The following is a 5,964-nucleotide window of genomic DNA, read 5'->3' as shown; positions in this document are numbered from 1 at the left end:
GGGGGGGGGGGGGGGGGGTCAGAATTGGACACAACACCGGTCTTTGATCTCTAGGGTCAGACATCAGGTTGCAGTTCTGTTTGGTGCCACTGGTCGGCGCAGGAATCACACGCTTCACCTTTAAGTGTGTAATTCCACCATCCAACAGTAGATGGCAATGTTCGCCCTCAGAACTTCACTGACGCCCACACAAACTCCAAAAGCATACTTCTATTGAATTTCTGTTGAGCCAAGGTGTATTATACAAATCTCAGACAGAAAAACAAAAAGAGAGTGTGTGACAGAGAGAGAGAGAAAAGAGCGATACTAGAAAGAAAGAAGCTCTCTGTAGTGTCTTCTCTGACTGTTGTTGTTCCTCAGTCCTGAGGCGAGCTCAGTCAGATTCTCAGGATGGCCGGTGTTGTGGGCTCCACAGAGGCAGCACATCACAGGGGAGCGCTGAATTTCCTCTGCCTTAGTCACGACTTGGATGGACAGCGAATTATTCCCTCAGCGACCCTGTCACACATCGCTGTAGTGCACTAAAATTAAAAGTGTTGGCATTGTACTCTTACAAGTGCCCGTGTTGGCCTTTGGTGAGGCAGAATAAATGCCAGCCAGTATATTTAACTGAGGCGTCGTGACCTGTCTTGTTGCAAAATGTCAGCCTGCTACCAATTAGCATAATACCTTAGTTTTCAGTCAATAAGAAATGCACCTTATTTTAGTCTTATTTTATTCCTGATAGTTGATATTGTAATGGAATTAATTGTCCATATGCTTTAGAACAGGGGTTTTTATACTGGGGTCTACAATTAACGCTGGGGGTCTATGTAACAGTCTAAAAAAATTTTTAAATAAAGAATAAAATTAAACAAAATAAATATACTATGTAAAAAAAAAAATATATATATATATATATATATATATATACAATAAATAATACATGTAACGTGCAATACAACAGTGAATAGAAAAAGTATGTCATAATATTTTACACAGATTTGTAATATTCATTTTTCACGGTATAAATTGGGTCTTTATACATAAAAATATTTAGCTGCTGTTTAAATTTTAGGATGGGGGTCCCTCATATGATCATATTTGGGGTCTGTGGCATCTAAAAGAATGAAAAGCCCTGCTGGAGTAATTTAAATCTCCATAAGCGTATTGGCGAGTCAATCAGTCGAGTAAAATATCAGATCATTTTATATTTTTTAATGACAAGACAAGGTTATTTCAGGCTGTAAAATGTCAAGTGGTGCGATTCCCCCAAAACATGGTATTTATATAATGATGATATTTAATATATTCATAACATTAACAATTCATTGTATTTCAAAAACAATAAAAATAATAAAATAAAAATAAATAATGATTAAGATTAGAGTGGTATTTTTTTCCATAGTTATTTTAATTTTTTTATGTATTATTATGGTCTTTATGATTTTCCTTGTAATCATCATATACATTTGAGTTTTTCTTGAAAATGGTAGGCTATAGAAGTTGTTCAAAACCATATGAAATGAACACGAATACAAAGAGTACATTTCTAAGAATCTGGCATGTTTTAAACTATAGCTTCTTAAAAGATTGTTCCCTTTCTTTATTGTGAACACTCTTGTTTGTCATCCACTCAAATGCTAAAGTATGTGAGCTCAGAATAGTTCTAGTTTGTTTATATTAAGAGGCCACTTAAGCGTATTGAATTCCTGATTAAAATGTGTCCAAAGCAGCCCTAGGCACACTGAAGTCAACTGTTACACTTAACATGATTAAGACATGCACTCTGGCATCCGTGTGTCTATCATATTAGAGTGTGTGTAGCCAGCCAGTGTTATTTTAGCCAAACGTGATGTGAGGGTTTATCGCTCTGAGTGAGGTTGGCCACCAAAACGAGCTGTGGAGATACCCAGATCTAGGCCATCAGCTACGTCACATGCCGCATTCACCCTCTTCGCTAACCTTGGGGAAAATCACCAGTATTGCCACGATTATTCGCTGGTGACTTCAACCTCTGTCCCAGTTTCCCTCCTCCTCCTCCTCCTCTGCTCTTCTCTCCAGCACAAATGTCTTTTTGACTCATAATATTCATAATTCATGTGGAATGAAGTGATGTGGGATCATCAAATGCACATGAATATTTGTGGGATGAAACCTTAATCGGGCCGGCCGCTGGCAGTCTCAGCCCGGTTGAATGGCTGTGTCCTGTAAGCTGAGAATGGGCCGTAATGTCTTTATGCGAGACGAACCGAGCTTACGTCCTCTCTGCCCCCTCCGCTTAGGAGAGATCGCTTTTTAAATGCGCCTGAGGTGTCACGGGATGCACAAAGATCAATCTTGCTTAATGCAACGGCCAGGGAATGCATCTGCCCCCTGCTGCATCGTAAGTGAATGCCTGTAATTATTGATGGATCCGCAGAGTGCATGGATAGGCATACACATGGAAGGGATATTAAAAGCAGAGCGATAGGCAGAATGCGGCTCGTGACATGAACTATGCAGATGTCTGATAGGAGGCCTCGAATGGAACAGACATCGGGTCTGTCGTAGCTGTGAAATGGCTGCCAGACTGAGATGAAATGTCCTGAAGAGAAGTGAAAATACAAGTGCGTGGACGGAAACACTGATGTCATGTCCTGTTTGCAGCGCACGGGTCATATAGAGGGCCAAAGGCAAAGAACTGTGTCCTAGAGACAGATTGGAAGAATTCTAGTTATTAAATTGGACTCTGCTTTTCCAGAATTTGTACTTTTGCGAGAAATCGCAGGAGGCGTCATGTTGAATCGTAACCCAAGCAGACGTATAGGCTCCCATTTAACGCAACTGATTTCCTCAGTTGTAGTGAATTTAAAAGGATAGTTATGTTATTCTGTGATCATTTAATCATGTCGTGTGACTTACTTTCTCCCACGGGACGTGAAAGGATAAGTTTTGTAAGAATATTCTGGTAACTCTTTTCCGTAACTGGGGCACCGTATAGTGAGCTGCAGAATAGTACACCATTGAATATTGAATTGACAATATCTTTTAAGTAAGAGATAATGTACATCCAGCTGGTTGTTATCACAGAATCAGGACCCTGACACGAAGCAAACACAATGATAAAAACTGTTTCTAGCAAGAGTATAACGCTGACTTTTGTTACCCGGATAAACCTGTTATCAGTTTTTACCGGTTGTTATGGAGGAATAACATACCTCAGAATGTCGTGACTGACCAATCAGAATCAAGTATTCCACAGAGCCGTGTAACAGATTGAGGTAAACAGACTGCAGAATTTCAGTTAACATTTGCACGTAAGAAGATTACAGTGAATTGAAATTAAAATAGCTGTAATAGAAAGGCAACATATTTCAAACTTAACTTTGAATGCTTGCTTGACTAATCCTTGTTTGAAGGCCTTGAAGTTTGAAGGTTTATAGATGGATAGATATACAGGTGCATCTCAATAAATTAGAATGTCGTGGAAAAGTTCATTTATTTCAGTAATTCAACTCAAATTGTGAAACTCGTGTATTAAATAAATTCAATGCACACAGACTGAAGTAGTTTAAGTCTTTGGTTCTTTTAATTGTGATGATTTTGGCTCACATTTAACAAAAACTTTTTTTTTTTTATTGGTCTTATGAAGTATTCTAATTTGTTGAGATTGTGAATTGGTGGGTTTTTGTTAAATGTGAGCCAAAATCATCACAATTAAAGAACCAAAGACTTAAACTACTTCAGTCTGTGTGCATTGAATTTATTTAATACTTGAGTTTCACAATTTGAGTTGAATTACTGAAATAAATGAACTTTTCCATGACATTCTAATTTATTGAGATGCACCTGTATTTGTAATGCCACTTATAGGAATTTATATAGTTTATATATTTTATCATATTTAATAATTAACTTTTGTGATCCAGGGTGCAAGAGCACTTCATTTTGCAGAATGCAATACCTGTGCTGAATTCATTTGAATTACAGTTCAATAAATTAATCTTCCTGTCATTCCAATTAAAATTCCAGTTCAACTTCCTGTGGGTCAAGTGGTCAATTCAATTCAAATTCACACCTGTGAACTGTCACATAAAATTAACATGCAATTCTGTCACATAAAACTTGCATGAATCTGCTCTTTTTACAATACCTTTACAATACCTTTATGACGTTTTTATTATTATTATTTTTTTTTTTTAGAGAGAGAATAGCAGGTCCCAGCACCTGTACTCAGGTAAGTCCTATTTTATAATGTGTCCTGTACAAAGATGTAACTTGCTGCTTAACCATCATAATACGATGCATTGTTGGAAAAAAAATAACTAGTCAAAACTGTTTCTCAAAACTTGGTCGCACTTCCATAATTTGAACCACATTGTTTAAAAAATATAGGACCGTCGTTAATGAAAGACGATTTTCTCAATATTTAGATTTTTTTGCACCCTCAGATTCCAGATTTTCAAATAGTTGTATCACAACCAAATATTGTCCTATCCTAACAAACCATACATCAATGGAAAGCTTATTCATTCAGCTTTCAGATGATGTATAAATCTCAATTTTGAAAAATTGACACTTAAGACTGGTTTTGTGGTCCAGGGTCACATATATAAGTCCACTAATAAGAAACTACTATTAACCAAAGGTCAAGAGCTGTTCCAAACACTAGTTTGCGAATGTTCATTGGAACTTTGGTTTCAAGAAACTGCGAATCTCCGAACTATGTTGGCAGCAATGGAACATGCAAGCATAGTTAGCTAACAATGCTTTTGGGAAATGCACCCTGTCTTTACAAAGCTGCACAATCATACAAAGTCTGAGTCATAGAGTGGGGTTTGTGTGAAACTTCCCACACACACTATAGATTCCCGTGTTGGATTAAACACTTGTTTGCAATGCGGCATTATTAAATTTCCGTTTGGACTGCAGGCACAATTACTGTCACACTAGCCACTCCGCTAACACTTGCATCACGCTCGCAAGTATTGCTTGCAGTTCTGTGCAAGCAGCTTTTTACAAAATCCACACACAAACAGACTCCAGAATGGTGTAATCATACCACATCATTCTGTCTCAGAAGGTGTTTAATTACTTCAGTAAGGCCGAATCATTTTGGTTTTGCTAGGAGAGACTGGAGGGCCTTTGTATCATGAATCAAGAGTAAGAGACTTACAAAACTCAACTCCATTAGCCTTAATTCACCCACAGGAGAGACTCCTCTCTCTGCTATCGTCCTCTGTCTCCTGGTGAGATGATAGCTTTAGCCAGAGGAGTTAGAATCAAGATGCTTCATGGAATGAGAGTCTGGTCATATTAGTCGTGCGCCTACAGCAGTAATTAACAGAGGGACATTAAGATCAGTGCTATCTCGTCTCCAATCACCAGCATCTGCTGGATCTCCATGCACGCCCTAGATTTTACCATTTTACGCTTCAAATGCTTCAAAGGAGATGATGAGTCCTGTCAAACCTTTATATGAAAGCTCTCGCACCACGTCACCAGAGAGCGATTGAGGTCAAGTGCAATCAGTGAAGGAATCAGATTATAGCTACGTGTTTTTTCCAAGAAGTTGAGGAAACAAAGGGATGATCCTTATTTAGCATAATCTGAGCGACCATGGATGTGCGGTTGAGGGTGAAATTAGACAGAATTTACCCAAAAGAGCAATTTGACACCACAGTGAGTTTAATTTGTAGGAATTACCGTGATTCTGACCCAAATCGTCACTATGGATTAAAGTCAATTTGTTTGTCTAAAGTGACACTGGAGCTGGTCTGCATAAAATTAGACTGGAGACAACCAGGATTGGGAATCAATAAGTGCCTGAGACAAAAATATCTCATGTCCCTAATGTCATAGCCTTAAAGGCGTCTAATAACCAGATGAAGGCCCTACAGGACAATAAGGGTATACATTTTCCAGCTGTTTCAACTTTTCATCTCTACTGCAGAGATAAACCAGGAGGTGCAGATATACTGTATATATATATATATATATATA

Source organism: Sinocyclocheilus rhinocerous, unplaced genomic scaffold (genome assembly GCF_001515625.1).
Source record: "Sinocyclocheilus rhinocerous isolate Xijiao unplaced genomic scaffold, SAMN03320098_v1.1 scaffold1946, whole genome shotgun sequence".
NCBI lineage: Eukaryota > Metazoa > Chordata > Actinopteri > Cypriniformes > Cyprinidae > Sinocyclocheilus > Sinocyclocheilus rhinocerous.
This window is presented reverse-complemented; position numbering follows the sequence as displayed.